Source organism: Xiphophorus couchianus, chromosome 12, assembly GCF_001444195.1.
Source record: "Xiphophorus couchianus chromosome 12, X_couchianus-1.0, whole genome shotgun sequence".
NCBI lineage: Eukaryota > Metazoa > Chordata > Actinopteri > Cyprinodontiformes > Poeciliidae > Xiphophorus > Xiphophorus couchianus.
Genome location: NC_040239.1, coordinates 19,552,060 through 19,574,498, shown reverse-complemented (window position 1 = coordinate 19,574,498; position 22,439 = coordinate 19,552,060). Strand labels below are relative to the sequence as shown.

Below are 22,439 nucleotides of genomic sequence, written 5' to 3'. Positions count from 1 at the left end.
CATCATACAAAGACTTGAGGATTATACAGTGTATCGCTGCTCTGTACATGGCCTTAAACTATTTTGCTGACTTTGCTTTCTACTGTGTTCCCAGGTTTCACAATTCTCTATGAACTCTTACAATTTATCATATTTTATAGCCTTACAACCACCTCCTGAGGTTCACCAGTGGCATAAAACTTTGATTTCACTTCAATCCCCCGGTCTGTGGTCGGCCAGGACTTTCAGTTAATTGTTAACACATGTTGATCACCGAAACAAAAGATGATCTAATATGGGCTGAAGTGTCAGCAGCTATATAAACAATATACTTAATGATTCAAGCCAAGTTTTGATTTGGTTTTGGCACATTGCCTTTGAAAGGTCTACCAACTATACACCAGGAATTACCAGCATGTCATATAAACATACAGGGATCAGTCTAAGGATTAGCATTGATCACAGAACAAGGAGCTGCATCTTTACCCTTCTTTCCCCAAAGATTACTTTGGGCTTTTACTTTGCTACTTATGGGCTCTCGCAGTTCTCTTTTTTTCTTCCCTTTCATATCCTTCACTTACTCTCTTCCAATATACTCATTTTCTTTTTTTACCATTTCCAGCTCAATCAACCCATTCAGTAACTGCACCTATTCAAATCCTTTTTATCTAATAGCATCATGAAACAGATAAAGAAAAGTGGAAAATGGAAGATGCTTGGCATCACTTTGAATGAGGTGAAAGTACAGTAGAGTTAATCATTACAGAGAATACTGAGGCACAAAAAGGGGTGACGGGGTTAGAGCAAAAGCAAATAAAAAGAGATTGTTTAAGTGAGGGGGTGCAGAGATGGCAGAGAGTAATATGCAGACTCGGAGGGTCAATGTGATTCAGCAGGGTGTTGTTTGTTTTATCAGTACCTCTCCAGTGTTATGGGATGGGGTTTGAGTGACGGCCAGTGGCCCCAGCTTGCCATGGAGGGTCCAGTGATGAATGTTCATGGGCAATCTAGGACACTGCAGCAGTAACACCATCAATTCAAAAGCCGCATCACAGCACGACTGGGAGGAGCTGTACTACTGCGGAATGTGTCTGCTCATATCTGCACAAATGTTAGTACCTACAAATTCCATTGTGTTTTAGAAAGTTTGTGAGTGTGTGTGTTTAAGAACTCATATGAGGAAGGGGGTTAAAGCATTACAGCTGCCTCTTGGCTGTGGGAAGTAGCTGAGCAATGATTCCCATTGGTCATTCCCATGAACTCTTGCTCTTTAAGGGGCATGGTGGGAGGCAACAGTGAGGACACTGGGCTGCAAACTGTCAGAGCACCAGCCAAACTCAAGATGTTTGTCTTTTACATATATGTTACCAGTGGCATTGACCAGGCTATGCATTTTTAAACAAACAGTGTTTAAAAAAAAAAAAAGAAGACAAGTATTCAACTATAACCTTATTTGTTTTTATTAACTTTCTTTGCTGCTCCATGGACAAAGTCCAACATTAAGCTCTAGAGCTACCCCTGCATAAACGTGGCATCAACAGGTTTTGATATGAATTCTGCCAAGCTGAGTCTTATGCAAAATGAATGATTAGGATGAGAGGAATGGGCACTGTACTGAAAAAAATAACTAGAAAAGAGACCCGTGTGGTGATAAAGGCTAAGGGCGTAGGAACAAGTTTATCATTGGGGGGGGGACACATATCGGAAACCTGACAGATGCGTAAATAGCTTGAGGAGAAATGTCAAACAATGTTGTTATCAATGCTTTACTCTAATCTAATCTTGTAATGCGTAAACTAACGCGCTACTACTTACAATCCAATAATCAGATTAAAGTTACATATCCAAGCTACTGTGTGTTACTATATTTGTAATTTTTTTTAGTAAACATGTGTTGTTGCTTTCTTCTTTTTCCTTGGGGAGCTTTGTTTCCCAGGGAAACGTAGCTCCGCTGGTGTCGTGTAACACCAGCAACACAAATCTAAACAATGGAGGGAAAAAAGATGCACATTTTTTAGCTGATGCATGAATTTTTCATTGAGTAATCAAGTTACTTTTTCAAAGTAACTATGCAATCTCTGGTAATAAATTAACTATACAATATGTCATATGTGTGTAGGCCTGTCACAATAACAAATTTTGATGGACGATAAATTGTTCCAGAAGTTATTGCGATAAAAGATAATATTGCTGTTTTGAGACCATTTTTAAGTAATATAATGGTAATGGCAAAATAACAATGCAAGAACACAATCTGAAAGATCAGCATCATGCGATTAATTGATTTATTGATTGTGTGTTTATCATCTCAAGGAAACAAACTGCCCCAAATACAACTTCTTCCATTTCCTTTTGAACAAAATGGCTTCAGTCTTTCATCAAGCAAAATGACTGCCAGGATGAAAACTCACTTTATCATTTGCCTCACAATTAGCAAGATCAATACTCTGGCAGTACACACAAGCTATCCACCAGATTCTGATATATTTTATTGGTCAAAATACATTTGACTGTTGGTCAAAAATGCATTGATAAAAGTTGACTGGCAATTGAACTGATCCTGCCTCTTTCTAAAATAAAAAAAATACCCAGTAAAATGGGACTCAGCAGTTTTAAACTCAGTACAGTAGTATGACCAACAAAAATAAAACCTAAAAAATTTGCTTTGTTCTTGAATAACTCTCTACATCAGTGCAACAGTTTGCCCTACAAATATAATTAAAAGTTATGCTTTTTACATCTAACAGACACTTTAGCTTCTCACTGATAACTCAGTCTCACTTTCCAGCTCTGCATTCAGTAGCTTCATTTTTCACTTTCCAGTCAAACATGAGCCATGGGTCTCAAAAGGTTGAAAAACACAAACTTGCAAAAAAGCCTAAATGTTTTTTTCTCCTGTCATTTCATTTTCTCCACCTGGCTCTCCTCTGTCTTCCCTGACCTGCTCTTCTCCTAATAAAATAGTTTAGTTTATTTAAAAATTAAAAACGGTTAATACTCAATAAACTAAATGAAGACCTCACCAGAGCTTCCTCAGTCTCTTCACCAGCACCACTACGCTAGCAATTCTCCTGAATATCTAATATAATATAATACACATGTTAAGTGGTCGAGTATGTTCAGGTGTTGTGTGGCCATTGCTCACAGTGACATTACACTTTAAACCACAAATAAATGGCTCATTTGGTTCTATTTATGAAAGTAAACTGACAACAAGATGTAATAAACAAGCGATATTCATGGCAACAGTCCCGACAGACCGTTTACCTCATTCATACAGAGGTTCTGACTCCCTTTGCCTCCTCCTGCCTTTAGGCACTCTGAGCAGTTCAGAGAGGGGAGGGGGCAAGAGGGAGGAAGAGCTATCCTGAAGGCGCTGTGGTGCCCTTTCAAAATAAAAGCACAAGAGCGGAAGATTACAAAAGCAAATATTTTTTGCAACTGCGGTGAAATTATTAGGGGGGGACAAATGCGCCTGCCTCCAATATTTTAGGGGGGCACATCCCTCCCAGCCCCCCCGGTTCTTACGCCTATGATAAAGGCAGAGAATTCTAAGCACATCATGGATTTCCAAAGCATGTTATGGTTTCACTCGCCTCCCCTGTGGCACAGTACATTTGAATGTGAAGGATAAAAGCACAAGTAATCATATTTCCTTTGCCCTAACTAGCAAAACGTTCTTCAGGGAGCTTTGAGAGACAGCTAAACCTCCCAGGCCCTTACTGACTGAGAGATAGACAGGACTTCACACAGCTTTTTCCTAAAGGAGACATATTTTGGCATATATTTTTCTTTCTGGCTTCAGCTTGCATGATGTCTCTGTTAAAGGATGTAGCCCGTGAAAAATGTGTTCTGTAATTTGTTTGATCACATTTAAATGGGGGGAGTGAATCTGTTTGGTGCGACAGTGTTTGTTGGCCTGTTGGGTGTGTAGAAAAAACTTGAAAAACTGTCTGAAGTCCTACATAAACACTGTATTTTAACTTAATAAATCCTGATAATTAATTAATTTGTTTGAGTAAAGAAAACATTTGAGGATCAGTCCAATGATTTACCTAATTTCATTAATTGTTTTATGATTATTTATTACTTTTTAAATTCATAAAACAAAGTATTATTTTTCATTTAAAAAAAAAAAGGTGATCAAGTATTGCTGCAGTTCTCTAAGGCAGAACCCATACCTTAGAGTCCAATTTAGTCCAAAGTCTGACTTGTGTAAAATTTGAAATTTGTGCTTTTCTGCAAACTTCTGTAAGCAAAATGTTTGTGATTGTAATGTGAACCCTGACGGTAATACTTCAAATGGAAAGTGAAAATGTACCTTTTAGTTTGGAACAGTTGTCTTTCTTCTCTCATGTCTTCTTCAGCGTTTGTTCAGGATCATCATTTGATTTGGCATTTTGGAAGTTATATTACTAGTACCCCAGTGGAGTAAAACTCATGTCTTTATGATGACTACCTCTCCCACTAATTAAGTTAATAATAATAATTCACAATGTTTTCTTTTTTTCTGACACAGGTATGTGGATTTGTTTTGCACCATTTGTTTTGAATCATTTGGGGCAAAACTGTAAGTGTAAGATTTTTTTGAAAGTGTGACTCAAAGAATACAACTTGTGTCTAGAATTTAAAGAGGCGTAACTGATGTTTTGTATTTGTGAAAGACTGAAAAAATCAAAATTTTTCTCTATGACTTCTTAGCTTACAGCTTCTTAGTTACAAGCCACAACTACTTTTGCACCAAAAACATCTTTATGAAAACAGCCATGCTACTTAAGTTACTTCACAGAATAAAGTTTTGAGCAACCTGATATGGGACTTTGCAAAGGAACAATTTGGGTTGTTGAATTCACTAAGCCCTGTTACATTGCATCAAAAAAGCAGTTTTTGTGACTTCAACAAGTAAAAAAAACAAGTTAAACTTATTTAAGTGTGCTATGTTTGAAATACAGATAGATTACTTTGGTTATAGCTCCATGACTTTAGTTCAACAATTCACTGAGTTACTTTTTTGAATCTGGTTATGGACCTTGAATATAGCTCTGCTGATTTTTTTTTAAAGGTTTTCTCAAAAAGAATTAAGACAAATGTATTTTATTTATTACTTGTCTATCAAGGGTGAGAATGGCACCATAAGGTGAGCCAAATAATCTAAGAACTTTTTGGCCTTAAAACAAACATCTTTCTCTATTACTCACAAGTAATACAGACTGTGCCTTCTTGATAACTATCTTTTCACTGCAGTAAAAACAAAACAAAAAACCCTGCAGTACAATGATTATTTCATTAGCACAACCCATTTGGTAGCCTCTTATTTGGTGTGTTATTTCTTGGTATTTCTGAAATCACACCCAAGTTTCCACTTTAGTCTGAGTTTGAAATCTTTGACACTGTGTCTACTGTTCAAAGCACAAAGGAGACTCAAATGAGCAACTGTTAACATTCTCATATTCCATACATAGCTTCTCATAAAGGTCATTACCAAATCAGAGTTAATAAATTTTGACAATGTGATACACAGAAGCACATGGTCATTATTAAAGAGCAGGAAGAGTAGACAGAGACCTGACACCATTTTAAGTGAGAAACAGTTGTACATGTGGGCAACACTCACCTAGAATTTGTAGTTATGTGAAAAGCACAAGATTAATTTGCTATTGGTAGGTTCTGATTATAAATGGATCTGTTTGTTTTGGTCATTTTTAAAATAATCAGTATAGGTGCGATTAAGAAAACTCCATTCCTGATATTTGTTGTTGCTCTACAATTTGTGACTGTTGGCTGACTATGTTGGCTGCTGTTTTGCAGCAGTTGCAAACTACAACATGCAAAATATTTTGCTCCTTATTTTGTAAATTGAGAGTGGCTTTTCTATGTGGAGTCCAAACCTTTCTCAAGATGCACATTCAAAAGCATTATTTTATGTGATATGACCAATCCTTTCAACGTTTCGGGTGAGGAGGGGTACACCCTGGACAGGTCGCCAGTCTGTCACAGACTGCACTTTTCCATCACATCAAATATTGTGTATCTAGTAAGCAAGTATTCAGATCCCTCTAGCTTGTCTGGTTAAAAAAGGACACTCGTGTTAAATCAAAATGGACTTTCGAGTGTTATTGAAAGTTTTGGAAACTTGTATGCAATCTTGTTCTTACTCTTCTTTGATAGTATTATTTTTACAGACAAATTTGTTGTCTTAGTTTTTGTCTAGAAAACTTTTTTTTTATAAAGAAAAAAACTAAATGATAGCTAAGTAAAATCTGAGAACTACTAGAACTGTAAAATAGTTATACCATAGCTCTGTGACTATGTGATATAGTCACATTTCTATGACTATGTCACATAGTCACAATTTATAATTTTGGGAGAAATCATAAACATAGTCAATGAGATTTCATCTAAATCAAAAAAGCAAATCTCTGCCTTTTTGTGTTGCAGCAGCAAAATGACAGTCAGGAAAAGGAAAAACTGTACAGTAAAAATTACTGTTTGAGGATAACTGTTGAGGACTGTTTCTATCAAAAACAAAACCCAATGAAATGCCACTTGATTCTTCTCCTTTCCTTTTCATAATAGATTTTAACAATTAGGGTCCTGTTAGTGAGTAATTACTCATATTAACATACCATTACAACTCTTGAACAAAGAGCCTAGACTTCATTTTCCATACGTGTGTTATGCCGTTCAGGGTTATGAAGAGCTGAGACCAATTTCTGCTGGCATAAATGTCCATTAAGGACTGAGCCCAGAGCCTACAGATTCTTTGGTTGCTGCCAGTCTCACGCATATGCCAGGGGAATATTACAGCTCTGGCGGAAATTAATTGTGGGCATAGAGGGTTTCTTCTTGCAGCTCAAGACAGCACTGATGTCAGAGAAGGAATCAAAGCAGCTGCCTCTGGGCACTGGTACATGCCAAGTAAACATTAGGCACAACCCACTAAAGGAATATTTTGTAAGGTGTCTTTGAGGCCTCACCTAGAGAGTCTCAGGGTTTTTTTTACATTTGAAAAAGAAAATAAAGACTTTTTGATAGTTTTAGGGGAGCTGGAGAGACAAGAATTAGAGCTGACAAGAAAAACACTCATAAAAATGAATGAGGCCCTAAAAGGCTTTAAAATGAGGCCTCTTTACATTGAACTCTGGATTATGGAATGGAAAAACCCTAAAACAAATTCTTCTCTATTTTACTCAATGTTAAATAGAAAAACCTAGGAACCGTTGAGCTTCATTACTGTTTCAGTAAAATGTTAAACCATGTGTCCAGTAATAACTATCTACTGTTAAGACAGCAGAACAACCAAAATGATCTCCCTTTTATCATCATCATACTGTTGAAAGTGGGTCTAGGTTCCTAGTTGCTGATAAGGGGATAATAGGGGCTCTCTAAGCGAATAAAGCAAGATCTCTGGTCGCTCAAGTGGCTTAAAGGCATGAAGAGAAAGGCTGTTCCACTTTGACCACCACTTTAGTGGTTCAGCAGACCAGACATAATTATCTTTATCATTAGGTATCATCAATATTACAAGGGCCTTTCATGACACATACTATTTTTGATCACAGGCATTGACCTGCATGTGAAATGTAGATATATCAGTTTTGAATTAGTTATTGAAAACTACTGTACAATATACATATTCACAGTTTGTTTGTTTCTTTGAGTGGCACTCTTAAGAAAATGAGAAAGATACAGAAGAATATTAAAGAATAAAATCTGTAGTTATAATCTGATGTTACAATTTTAATCTTTTCCATTGGTTTCAGCTCGGTTTATTCACAATTTCATCTGAACAAATAGTAATTATTTACTTGTGATTGTTTTAAACTTAGCTAATTAAACTTGACGCTTTCTTATAGATTCAAAATTTGTATTGAAACGCTGCTAGTCGTGTTAAGGTCCCTTTTCACAGGAAGAAGGGGCCTTAAGTGAATCCAATTTGCTTAAGGCCTCATCCATTCTATGGCCAGTCCTAAATGAAGTTCCAAGTAGTCTATGTTTGTCAAAGAGCTCAGTAATCATTACTTTTATTGTACATGCACATCTGACTACACGAGTAGCTGCCAATTAGAAAGACTCCTGCAGACTTACAGGTTAAATGTGAAAACTTTGTCAGTCATAATTTTTAATTATCAAGAACAACACTATTCAGAGTGCCATATGTGTATGTGATTGTTCTTGACATATGATATCTCCATTGTTTCTCACCTCCAGTCAGACCACTGGAGAGAACACAAAGACACCAAAGTGCCACCTTTTTTCTCAAGTTGACTTCGCTGTCATTGGCAATTCCACTGAATTTTAATTATTAAATCTGAGAGGTCTGTCTTGACGGCATTTTACACTATGTATGGATGTTGTGAAATGCTCTTAGAAAAAAATTTAAGCACAAAAATACTTTTCGTTTTTCTATTCAACTACATTATTTAAAAATAAACTTTTAGACAGATTATTTCAATAGCGTTTTACTGAGACAGGACAAGACATTACATTTGAGTTACTTGGGTACATAGCTATTACTTGTGACCAACACTGAAAATATGTTACTCAAGTTAACTTTTCAGATTTGTGAGTTAAAAAAATGTCAGCAAAATTTGTAAAACAAATAAAATTTGCTACACATAAAAAATGAAGCACACTGTCAAATGAAGCAAACTGCTTATTTTACTTTTATATGAATGTTTTGTTGAGACATTTTCAAAGGCTAATCTGCAGCCTTTTACTGAATAAAACATATCTTAAAAAAACACAATCAAAATGTGACATATTTCATGTTGATGCAATGAGATATTTATCTTTTTATGATAAAATAAAAAATTCTGAACTATTGAGGGCAGTTTTCGATAAACTGAAACAGTCTTTTTTCTCAGTATTAACTGGCATATAAGGTAAACATTCACGTTAGAGAAAAGCCATTCATAAGATAATTCAAAAAGTCACAAAAGTGTAAAAAAAAAAAGAAAAAGCCAAACATTTTTTGCTGCATCTGCTTTGTAAAGAAGAAACTCTAATCTTAAAAAGTTCTTACGACTAACAATCTGTTAACCTCAGCTTTCACAATTCCTCTCTGGTGTTTCTCATCTTAACCACAGAACAAGAGTAATTTCACAGATCCTCAGCATTACAACTCCTCTGAGCCACACCTGCACTACTTACACACCGGCAGTGCTGATTAGAAAAAAACAACTGACATAAGCAGTGGTAAAATGAACAAACGCCTTGTGTCACACTTCCAACCTCAGGGTGAAAGAGTGCAAATGAAGGAGTGATCAGTTAGTTCACAATCCAATCATCTGTGCAATGGAACTTGGTGGCACTCACCTGTGTCAGCTGCAGAAGTTTTTTTTTTTTGTTTTTTTTAAATCAATGTCAGGCAGCAACTGCTCTGTTCCACCATTATCCCTTTTATGCCAATAAGTGCACTTTTGTCTGGTTTTTCAAGGTAAGCCCTGCAGGTGCTTTTGACACTTAATAAAACATTTTAATTAAGCCAGTTAAGACTCGCAAAGTAAATGGGAACTAGAGCGTTTTACTTATTACTTGAATGTTTTATTACATATATTTTTAGCAAAAGAATTTCTTCTGAAGTATTCTAATCATATAATAAGAGGGATTATGATAAAAAGTGATGGTTTTAAATATAAGTGATGAGTTCATGGTATAGTCACTGTAGCAGATGCTGTGACATCAGTGTCACAGGTTAGTGCAATTTTGTTTTATTTAAAATAAGATTAAATTCCTCCTAATCATCCACCACTCAAGCCTAACTTAATGACCACTTGCCTAATGTATTGGTTCCCATCTTTGGCTTTCAAAATAGCCCTGAAGCACACTGAAGGTGTGCTATGGTATCTGGTACCAAAATGTTTGTCAAATATTTCTTTCGATTGGAACAGCTGTGAGGCGGCTCTCCAACGATTAAACTTGTTTGTCCAAAACATATCACTGATGATCAATTAGATTAGAGGTCAAGCCAATACTTAAAACCAAGTCGACTTAATCATTCAAAGAAAGAAGCCAAAGAAAGGTCTTTTGCTTTGCCTTTTCATTAAGGTTCTAAAAGTCATCTGCAAATAAATTTATAGAAACATTTTAACACAACCTACAGGTCATCTGAGCTAACATGGCTGTATCTATAGACACCAGCATACACACACATGCACACGGCCACACACGCCTACACACCAGTAGACCACCTTGACCTGATAAAGACACATCAATGATTCCAGTCCTGGTGGATGAGAGAAAAGACCACAGTGGCAAAGTCATTGTTTTGTCTCCAGCTAATGGTTTGGAATATTTGTGTGGCCCATAAATAATGCTAACAAACAACCGCATAAAACGAATTAATGAAAAGCAAACAGAAGTGGAGCACAGAGATGCATGGTTATACAGAGCAACAACAAATTACCTTGGGGGAGGGCGGTGGGATGGAGGGGCTTCTGTGCAGTCATTACTCTGTACAGCAAGCATGGTCTGGCTAACACCTGTGTTTCCCTCCGATCTGCCTCACCCTAATTAGCCCACACGCACCCTGGGGACCCTCTGACACATCAGACCTGGACTGGGGGTGGTGTTGGGAGGGAAACCAAGAGGGCATGTAAAAGATGAAGAGAGAGGGAGAGAAAAAACAAAGCGTAGGTCAAAGTAGAAGGGATAGATCTAGGTTGTTATTCACACCCCTCTTCTGCTTATACCTGATGAAATTATCATGAGGGGTAAGTGCTGCGGAGAAAACGTTGAAAAGAGAAAAACAGCAGTGACGTTAACTGACATCTGCTGACAGTGGCGAGAACTGGAGGTTGAGAGGTGAAGGATTCAGATTCCCCTCTCAGTTTCATTTGCGCACCATGGTTAAGAAGTGTGGAATGAAAGGTTAGTTAATTTCAGATGTCATTTTTATTTCTGTCATAAACACCTGGAACCCTCTGCCCACTTATTACACCCTCCTCACCCTCCAGGTGATAACACAGTGTCGTCCTTGACAACCACTGCCTGACGGTCCATCTTTTTTTGCTACGGTGTTGTTCACTCTAACACATCTAATAACATTTCAAGTTCTTTTTTGTTTGTTTTTTCAGTCAGAAAGGCTTTCCTATATAATGTAAATATCCAATAATTCAAGTTGAATTATTTCCATTATTTTTATTTATTTATCTGTGTTTACTTGGACAATACATTTCCATATTTTTTTGCATAAACTATTTCTATTTTTTACATTCTTCCCCAATGATTTTCCCCCAGTACATATTTAATAATCAAGATATGACAATTAGTGTGATCAAGTTAAAGAAATGCAATGATCCACCTATAGATCTTAGGGATAGTTTTAAAACAAACATTTGCACTGATAATGCATACATATTGTGCATGTTTGCAACACATGGAAGAGATGTATTGATTCCTACTATGCTCTGTGACCATAGAACCTGCATACTTTACCTATGTCTATTTTAAGATAAACGTCAATTATTCAAAAGCACATGTTGAACATTAAAGGTAAATTAATATTAAGAAGAAGCATGCAATTTATATGCTTATGATTCTCACAATTCCTCTATCCAATGAGATTTTATTTTTCATTGTGTTTTGCCTTCTCTTTTCACATATCTGTCTGTATTTTTGCATTCTGAGTTTGACTTGCTTGTCTCTCTGGATTCAATCCTGACCGGTCCACTGGTGCATGAACCGGCTAGAAGTAATGATGAGCAGTGAGGAAGCAGCATGACTTAAATGGAGTGAAGAAGCTTTCCCAGTGGGAAGAAGTGTCACATTAAATTATGAACATCCTGTCAAAGTGACCTGTGTTTAAATGTTGTTAATTACTATTAGTATCCATCCATTTGCCCTCTGTAGCTGCCTAATCCTGTTTGAGGTTGCTCCCAAGGAGTCGAGGTTTTGGGGAGGCTGGACTCTTTATCAATTGGAAAGAGATGCAAGTACAAGAGATGCAGGAGGGCAAGTACAGCTCAGGCTGAAATTAATCGTACACCTGGGCCATGCTAGATTTAGATTTAAAATAACTTCTTTTCAACCAAGAAGTTAGTTTTTATTTGAAAAAGATTATAGGGAATCTTTATACGTATTATATAGTCTCTTCTCAATAATTAGTGAAAAAAGCATTTCAGGCTTTACAGCAAACAAAACCTTCTCATAGTTTTACACTATTTTTGCAATTTACACTGGTAATTTTATCACTTATCTTTGGCAATGATGCCCCTGTCTTTCAGGTTGGAAGATCTCTTTGCCGTAACCCCAAGCTTTTGATCCCTCCACAGATTCCTTGTCAGATTCAAGTGAGGACTCTAGCTTGGCCATGCTCAATTCTAAGATTAACTCCAGTCACAAAAAACATATTAGTAAGATTAAAAGAGAGGTTAAACCTACATCTACCAGGTTGTATGAATAATTGTGGGATTAACTGCACTTATGGCTACAATAAAAACTTAAGATGTTGCCCACAAAGTGGTTTAAAGTCAAGCAGTTAAGCTAAATGTGACAGAGCTATATTAGAACTTGGACCAAATAGCAAAATTTTAAATAACCTGATTGTAGCAGTTTACATGGAAACCTGTCACTGTGTCCCATTAGAAATGTGGAGAACTAGTTAGAGAAGGAGTTTCCCAGTAAGTTTAAAAGCATTGTCCTGTTGAATACACCAGGGAAAGCCGCCTTCTCGATGGTGGCTATAAACATGACTGGTTATCTGTAGGTTAAATTGTACTTCAACACAAATTACCAGAACATATCAGCTATGTTGACAGTGTGGAACCTTCCGCGATGATTTGGAGCACATTCAATCAGCCAAGAAAATCAAATCTTCTCTCCATTGTCTGGCTGCACCTGCCCTATGCTTAGGAATCTGTTCCCCCACCAGCTTTAAGGTTTTGTTCTTGAATTCCTCCTCATCCACCTTGTTCTCCCAGGTTCAGGTAAAGCTCAAACAAGTCAATTCCCACAGCCTTTCTGTCAAGAAGACTGTGAGGAAAGAAAGGATCACCTTTGTGGTTGCTGACAAAAAAAATCCCACTTCTTCCGGAGTATACAGCTCATATTTTTGACACACTCTATACTGTAAAAAAATATATATATATATATACAGGTAAAAGCCAGTAAATTAGAATATTTTGAAAAACTTGATTTATTACAGTAATTGCATTCAAAAGGTGTAACTTGTACATTATATTTATTCATTGCACACAGACTGATGCATTCAAATGTTTATTTCATTTAATTTTGATGATTTGAAGTGGCAACAAATGAAAATCCAAAATTCCGTGTGTCACAAAATTAGAATATTACTTAAGGCTAATACAAAAAAGGGATTTTTTAGAAATGTTGGCCAACTGAAAAGTATGAAAATGAAAAATATGAGCATGTACAATACTCAATACTTGGTTGGAGCTCCTTTTGCCTCAATTACTGCATTAATGCGGCGTGGCATGAAGTCGATGAGTTTCTGGCACTGCTCAGGTGTTATGAGAGCCCAGGTTGCTCTGATAGTGGCCTTCAACTCTTCTGCGTTTTTGGGTCTGGCATTCTGCATCTTCCTTTTCACAATACCCCACAGATTTTCTATGGGGCTAAGGTCAGGGGAGTTGGCTGGCCAATTTAGAACAGAAATACCATGGTCCGTAAACCAGGCACGGGTAGATTTTGCGCTGTGTGCAGGCGCCAAGTCCTGTTGGAACCTGAAATCTCCATCTCCATAGAGCAGGTCAGCAGCAGGAAGCATGAAGTGCTCTAAAACTTGCTGGTAGACGGCTGCGTTGACCCTGGATCTCAGGAAACAGAGTGGACCGACACCAGCAGATGACATGGCACCCCAAACCATCACTGATGGTGGAAACTTTACACTAGACTTCAGGCAACGTGGATCCTGTGCCTCTCCCGTCTTCCTCCAGACTCTGGGACCTCGATTTCCAAAGGAAATGCAAAATTTGCTTTCGTCAGAAAACATGACTTTGGACCACTCAGCAGCAGTCCAGCTCTTTTTTTCCTTAGCCCAGGTGAGACGCTTTTCGCGCTGTTTCTTGGTCAACAGTGGCTTGACACGAGGTATGCGGCAGTTGAAACCCATGTCTTTCAAGCGTCTCTTGGTGGTGGATCTTGAAGCACTGACTCCAGCAGCTGTCCACTCCTTGTGAATCTCCCCCACATTTTTGAATGGGTTTTTTTTCACAATCTTGACTAGGGCGCGGTGATCCCTATCGCTTGTACACTTTTTCTGACCACAGTTTTTCCTTCCCTTTGCCTCTCTATTAATGTGTTTGGACACAGAGCTCTGAGAACAGCCAGCCTCTTCAGCAATAACCTTTTGTGTCTTTCCCTCCTTGTGCAATGTGTCGATGGTCGCCTTTTGGACAGCTGTCAAATCTGAAGTCTTCCCCATGTTTGTGTAGGCTTCAGAACTGGACTGAGAGACCATTTAAAGCCCTTTGCAGGTGTTTTGAGTTAATCAGCTGATTAGTTTGTGGCACCAGGTGTCTTCAAAATTTAACCCTTACACAATATTCTAATTTTGTGACACACGGAATTTTGGATTTTCATTTGTTGCCACTTCAAATCATCAAAATTAAATGAAATAAACATTTGAATGCATCAGTCTGTGTGCAATGAATAAATATGATGTACAAGTTACACCTTTTGAATGCAATTACTGAAATAAATCAAGTTTTTCAAAATATTCTAATTTACTGGCTTTTACCTGTATATATATATATATATATATATATATATATATATATATATATGGTGATCTTTAAGGGAGTAACAACCCAAATCTGAGGGGTATAACTGGCTGCATGAGAAGATTGAGTTCTAAAAGGAACAATAAACCTTGAAAAATGTGCAGGGATCTGGCAGGAGACATCCCCATGGCTGCTCCATCACCCTGAGATGTTCCAGGATTAAAGAAGAGAAAGATCACTTAACAGTAGCTCATGGCTGATGACCCTGAAGCTGGCAGAGTTGCCTGACTGGGCTGAGACGTTTGTAAGAGAGACGAAGTATGGCTTAATAACCAGTATATTTAACAAGAATGCTACAATGATTACTGAGTAATATATTACCATCTAAATGCTAATCTTATACATAACTGCTCACATATGAAATTCCACCTCACAGTAAAACTTTTCCTTTTCTTTTAGCATTAAAAACATTTACTTAATCTTCCTCGTTTTTGTGCTCATCTGTGTAAAAGCGTGAGTGCGTGTGTGTATGTGAGTTCTTTCAAGCCACGCACACAAAAACTGAAAGAAAATGATTCTGTTTCCCAACATGCAGGGTGTTAACATAAAAAATAATGTTGACGTAAAATAATGCGAGTAGAAATTGTGGTTTTCCTGGGCCTGTCTGCTAGGGGAAACTACATCACAGCGCAATTTACACAGAAGTATGCTTGCCTCACTTAACAGAGCTTTGCAGTGTCAGCAGAAACTATTTTGTACTAAAACTGTTTATGCTAAATATGCCTGAACTCGGGTGAAATTAGTACAAATTCCCCACTTCCTCTAAAAATCTCCCAATTTTAGCAGTATGTCTCACTTCCACCTTTCCATATTTTTTATCACTCCATTTACTGATATTTTTTCTTGCTCTTCCCCTCTCAAAACTGAGACACATCTGAGGCTCCTCTGGCGGTGACAGAAGTAGGCTGCATACGCCACGGAGCCAGCCCAATCAGTGACAATCTGCATGGTAATGTGTGGCAGGGGCGGGATAATGAAGTTCCCAGCTTGCCGACTGGAAGGCTATCCTCCGGTGTGCTAAGTGATTTATCTCCTCTGTCAAGAGCCAGGACAGCCAGGACTTGTCCTTCCCAATGGTACGCGAGAACAGGAGTTGAGCAGAGCCACGTAAGAGATGGGAAAAGCAGGCCCAAGTTGCTTGCAAAGAAGCAAACACACATATATACAATATTCCACAAAACAATAGCAGGTAAATAAACTGTTTTTTTAATATCAATGCATTACTGATTTCTGCAAATAGTTGTTTGATGGTGGAAGAAATTTAATACCCCTTGACTCTGCAGATTCACCTGCATATTCTCTAAAGTGTAGGCTTATCCACCTACATCGACCTGTCCAAAGCTACAATTACCCAAACATAACTAAAATATACCGTTTAATTTAAAACACATTGTGAATGGATGTCTTTACAGTCTTTCATAAAAAGAAAACTGCTGGATGACTTCTGATGCAAACAAAAACAAGCAAGAACATTTGGTAGAATTTAGGTCAAATGTTTTAATATTTGCTTCAGTTCTGACGAGCATTATTACTCAGTTGCTCATGAGCACCAGCCCTCCATATTTCTGAATAACTATGCGACTAGGACATTGTATTTTCTTGTATTGTATTACATTGTATTGTAATTTTCTTGCAAGATCATTTGTTTGGCCCTCACAAGTTATTTAAGGCCAATTTAAAGGCCTTTTTGCACAGCAGGACCCGGCCTGGCCCGACCCATGCCCCTTCGGCCCAGGCCTACTGTACTCCGGCCCTGGTTGTTTTGCATTGAGCATCGAATAATGTCAATCAAACTTCTGCTTAAACTGCCAAGGCGATCTCCCCAAAGATTGTGAAAAGTTTCATTCTTAATTGTTCCATCCTGTTCCGTCCAGCTCCTTCTGTATGTGCTTGCCAGCAAGGAAGCAGAGGAAAATGAATCATTTCAGCTTTACCTTCAATTTAAAAAAAACGATATCATCTGAGTATATTCTCCGAGCTGGACTATCGTTTGGTTCTGCTGAACTACCACTGTGGCTTGCGGGATTTCCCCCGCTAGAGCAAAGCGAAATGTGGAAATACTCTTATTCAGAGACTTGCCAACTTCTGATCGGTTCAATTGGAGAAATGTTATTTAAACAAACACTCTCTCCTTCATTTGGCTCAGACACTGAAAAAAATAAAAGTCCCAGTTGTGGCTAAATATCATGGACAAAACATAAGTGGAATGGGTGTTTTGAACCGTTTTGAGATAAGCTCTCAATATCAATTCACTGATCTTGACAATTTTTCTCAATCTTTGAGGAACATGAGAGCTCACGCATCATGATGTATGTTGCCAATAAATAGCCTCAAATCAGTTTAAAGTATTCCAATATTAAAGGTGTATTTTGTCAACACAGTAGTAAGTTAAAAATAATATGTCCTGTTACGTGTATTAAAACTCTAAAAATTTAAAAGAGTTGCAATTACAATTGCATTGTAAATATAATATAGAATTATATTTACAATGCGATTGTAGATATAATTTTACAATCGGATCTTTTTTTTAACAATTTTGTTTTGTCTTTTCTTGTCTCCCATCTGCACACTGTGGTCACTGTAAATCTTTGTCAGACTTGACCTTGGAAAAAGATTTTAATTAGCTCGGGAAATACATAATGAGTTCATTTAGGTAATTAAGCACTGAGGTGGAATGACAAAAAGCTCTCCAAATTTTCCTCAGGAGTGTTTTTGAAAATGGTCAAGATAAATCACACATTTAAATTTGTTTTGTCACAAGATTTCTGCTGGGGTTTTTTTGAATTACATAATTTAATTATTTAAACATTTGTAATTTTTTCAAATCAAAATGAAAAATTGAGCTTCTAAAAGGAATACATCAGATTTCTTACTATGGAATTTACCACCTTGCAGCCAAGTTTTGTAAATTAAATTAAATGATAATTTCTATGAACCATATAAATAAACAAAATAGGACATTTTGCTTGTTTTTTTACATTTTTTACAAGGATTCTGTTTTGAGTGCAGTTAGATTGTGACATCATAGCCAGTAATTAACAAGAGCAAAAGAGAAGAGAGGTGTATTAAAGAGGCACTATTACTGTATGTAAAATCTTCTTTTCTCAGCTTTACATTGTATTATGAAGCCTCGGCGTAAATTCTAACAGGAAGACTCTTCATCTCACCTGCCCAGCCAATCACCTTATCATGCGCTGGTCTTCTCCTCATCTTCTCCAATCATCAGGCTTTGCTTTCTTCATAAAGTCCAACGTCCACTCTACACTGCCACCAGTGGCATCCTCTCTGCCACCAGTGTCCAGCCCGGGGGGAAGACGTCTCTAATCCTTATCCACAGCGGCTCATCCTCTCTGACGGCGGTTACCAGCTCCATTCCTTCTGCCGAGGTCCAAACGCCACAGATTATTTGTCAGATAGCTTTTTATTTCTAATAGCTACTTTCTCTCTGTGTGAGTCTTGAAATAATGTTATTCCCTCATGAAAAACATACCTGGTGTGTTTTTTCATGCATGTTTGATATATCCTTTAAAGGAGAGATATCAAAATCCCCTTCTTAGCCCTTAAATAAGTTTGTGTGTATTTTGAGAGTCTAGGAGTGCAAAAAATAAAAATGTATTCTCTCCTGGGGTTCCTTGGGTATCTTTATACTCTTTTGGGGAGACTTGACAGGTATGCAGTCATACTCTTAAATTGAAACTTTCAGAGATTGGGATATTGTTATTTAAGCTAAACCTGCATTAAACTTATTTACAACGCGGTCATGGTGGTGTTTGTTCATTGATAGCTTCCAACAGAATTCAGAACAGCTGTATTTAAATTGATATTAAATAAAACACAAGCGAATGCTAGGTGACTTAAAAAAGTAGAGGCAATAGAGTAAGCAATCAACTGATTTCTGTTCCCAAATAACTTTGAAAATTGTTTATATTTTTTTTTTCAACTTCGCTATTACGATGGAGATTGTGATTAGCAGTAAAGCTAAACTGATCATCAACTTCTTCAGCCATGGATGGAGAACAACGACTGAACTACACACAGAGAACAATAGAAACTGGTCTAAACTCTAAATCCCAGAATGCATAGTATTAACCCATTTATATGACAGCTCCCTGGAAAGTGGGGTTTTATAGCTGAAATCCCCATGACATAACAGAGCTACAAAACTCTATGTGCACCAGCATAATTTGCTTCACCTCTTCTTTGGTTCCAGAGGACTTGGGCATGAACCTCTTGATCTTGCTAAAGACTATATTTTCAACAACAACAACAAAAAAAAAAACAACCTTGGATCCAAAGTTCAGTAAGGTCTCCTGTCTGTGTAATAAGTGACTGTATCCCAAAGGGAAAAAAAAAATTGTCTGCCTGAACTTGACTGTCTGAGCTTCTACAGAAAATAATCTGAACGAATTAAATTCCCCAATGCTTTGTTTGTAGTGCTAACAGGCCCGATGCTACACGTTTCCTTTGTATTGTTGATAAAGAGTCACTTTACTCTAGCAGTGAAAGTTCATTCTGTTTTATTGGCTTTTCCCTTACATCACCTCTCACTAACTTGCATGAAACATGTCTATATATTTCTTATAAACAGGCTAAATTTGTGACTATGGGACATGCTAATGCTATAGCTTTGCTGGTGCTAACAGTGCTATCGGTAGGAATTCACGAGGGGGCCCACGTAAATGAAATTGGTTAGTTTACTGTTGTTAATTTGCCGGCTGGTGCTTTTTCCAGAAGCTAAGTGTCACTGTATAGTGAAGTTAACTAAAAATAAGCAAATGGACTTTTAAACAGTTAAATCTTGTCGAAACGTTTGCCAGAAAGAGTAGAAAGCAAATGTTGTCACTTACTCTTTGTATGGATGTCACAGAGCAACAGGACCTGGATCTGGGAACCGTATCGGTAGGCTTTGTTTTCCTTTCTTATTATTGTTTAATGATAAGTGTAAGAAATATGCTGTGTGTTTAACTGCGTGTGTTGCAGGACAGGCGGCATGGCACAGAGTCAGCCGTGACCGCCTGGACTAACAGCTGCTTGCTGATTTTACCTTAAAATGGCCAACTTTCTGTTATTCCTATATCGATTTGATACAGTAGGGGCTTCCGCACTTCCCATATCTGCGCCTTCTGTCCCTTTTTTTAACTGTTCCGTTGATAACACGACGTAACCTGTTTTTTCCGAGCCGCCATTAAACGCAACATGAGCGCGCTGGGTTTACACCTGTGCAGAGCTACTCCAGTGTGTGCAAATCGCAAAGAACTTTGCGCAGTTTTCCCCCCGAACTAACAGACTGAGTTGTACGGAGCCCCTAAGGGGACATGGAGAGAAAAAAAAGGAAAGAAATCCCGACTTATTATCTCGAGATCTCGACTTATTATCTCGAGATCCCGACATCAGTACATAACGACCTAATCACAGTGATGGAGGACACCCACCCATGGGGTAGATATATAGATTTTTATTTCGAGCTTGGGCTTGAGTATAAACACATTAAATCAGTGCTTGACAGCAGACATGGATTTAGTATTAGTGAGAGACATCTGAAGAGAGTTTTCAGAGCGCGAGGACTCATTCGGCGCAAGTCCTTTTCCGACTTGGCAGTTTTGGTAGAATTCATTAATAACCAGCTACAGTCCTCTGGACAGCTTCACGGTTACCGATGGATGTACGCTAAATTGCATGTGCATGATATCCTCCTCTGGGACATCTCTGGTCCGCAGAAAATGATATAAGTCGTCCTCCATAATCAATGTAGACACACTCCCCCACGTTTACCGCATAAAAACATGCCTTTCCCCCCAAAAAAAGTAACTCGCGATTTTTCAGAAATGTCGCGGGATCTCGAGATAATAAGTCGGGATAATAAGTCGGGATCTCGAGATAATAAGTCGGGATTTATTTCCTTTTTTTTTCCTCTCCATGTCCCCTTAGGGGCTCCGTAGAGTTGAGTAATAAGCTGTTGGATACAGGTAATGTTAGCTAAAAGATAGCCGCTGTTAAACTCTTCCGGACCGGGGCTGGTGTGTTGCATTGTTGGCGTTGGACCTCGACTGTTTCTGATGTCCTGCTTTTGGGCGCATCGCGCTCACATTGCATATTGGTGTGGATCAGGAGCTGATTGTCAGATTGTGCGGTGCAACGCTGCTGTTTCTGCGTGCTATATGTGTGTGATTCAGGTGAATTTTGTTGGTTTTGTGCGCTGGTGGACTTGGTTGGTCGTGTAGATCAAGTGCAGTGTTTTTGCGTGTGTCCTCCGATAATATTTTCCTGGTGTCCCTAGTCTCACACACTCACACACACACTTCCTCAGTCTGTCTTTTGTTGTTACTCTCAATATCACTTTTGTTTTATTCTTGAGCTTGTGGTGTTCTCTTCATTCAGGCGAATTTTCATCCATGCTCATAATTTTCTTTCTTTGTGTTTCGACTTATCATAATTGCAAATTTAGGGCCACCTCCTGACTTTGGATCTTTATTTCACTGATTGTTATCCTGTCCACTAGCTATCTCCAGTTTAGATCTGAATAAACTGGAGATATTAACAATGTTAAAGAATACAATACTTAGTTTTGGAAGACTCTTAAGCTTAGTGCTACTTTTGCAATGCTTAGTTTCTCCTTTTTTTGGACATCAATGTAGCTGTTGTTGACATTATTGCCACCAACTGGCACAGCAGGTATATTACAGGAATCTTGACTGGATTCCAACTGACTGAGGGAACAAGAGGATATTAAAAAATATACCTGAAATATTATAGGCAGGGCCAAAAGGTAGTTTGAAAAGGGGGTAAAAATGTTGTATTGCTTCAGATTTTAAATGCATTTTAGAAAATTTAAATCTGACAGACATTTGTTCTTTCTGCATTATGAAATAATTACTAAAACAAACTATAAGAGTCTGTGTGTTTTGGTTGTTTATCTTGTTTGAGATGTGTTTATATCCATACTGATATGTGTTTCTAAGGTTGTATTTATATATTAGTTTTATTTTATTTTATTTGGGCAATAAGTTTAAAGTTTCCGTGTATCTGGGGAAATGCATGTTGCTCAGGCCACAGATGTATAAAAGGTTTTCCAATTTGTATATTTTGCATAAGGAAAACACCTCACTCTCTTTTTCTGTTGCACATTTTCAGTGCAATGCTAACTAGCCGACACAAACAGAAAACACACCTGCAAATTAGCTGCAAAGGCATGTGCAAAAATAAGATAAACCAGATTTATATTTTTAGCCCAGGAATTGTAAGCTACTTCACACAGGTAGTATATAATGATGTAAATACAATTCGGAGAGCATGAGAGCTTCTTCTGGCAACAGCTAGTTGTTATTAGAGCTCTGGATGTTAAAGGCTGTTTTTTTACAGCATTACCATCTTTATTTCGCTTCAATTTTTTATTGGACAAGTGAAGGCATGTTTTGTTTATTTCATGCCTCACATAAGTAACCATAAAATGTATCTAACCTTTAAACTGGCTTGTATTAATATACTGGTTTAGTAAACAGTATTAATGAATTTTAATTATAGTACAATACCTAGTAATTTGTTAGTGGATGCCACTTTTGTTATTATATTAACAGCAAAAGGTTAGGACACCATTAAAGCTGTAAGTTACACATTCCCAATGTCCTTCACCTCTGTATTCAATTTTAATCAAATATAAGTGACAGTGTTTTGCAGAAATGATTAAAGAGAATAGAACGTGTTTTCCCTTTTGTG

General features: G+C 37.6%; 1 long non-coding RNA gene across 1 annotated transcript in view; it reads left to right on the top strand.

The window, feature by feature from the left end:
- Positions 1–18,946: 18,946 nt before the first annotated feature.
- The window catches only part of LOC114154158 (uncharacterized), a 63,051-nt gene continuing 59,558 nt past the window's right edge, over positions 18,947–22,439 (top strand). Inside the window, exon 1 of the long non-coding RNA XR_003597506.1 lies at positions 18,947–19,625. This is a non-coding gene — a long non-coding RNA (uncharacterized LOC114154158). The remainder of the gene's footprint in view (positions 19,626–22,439) is intronic.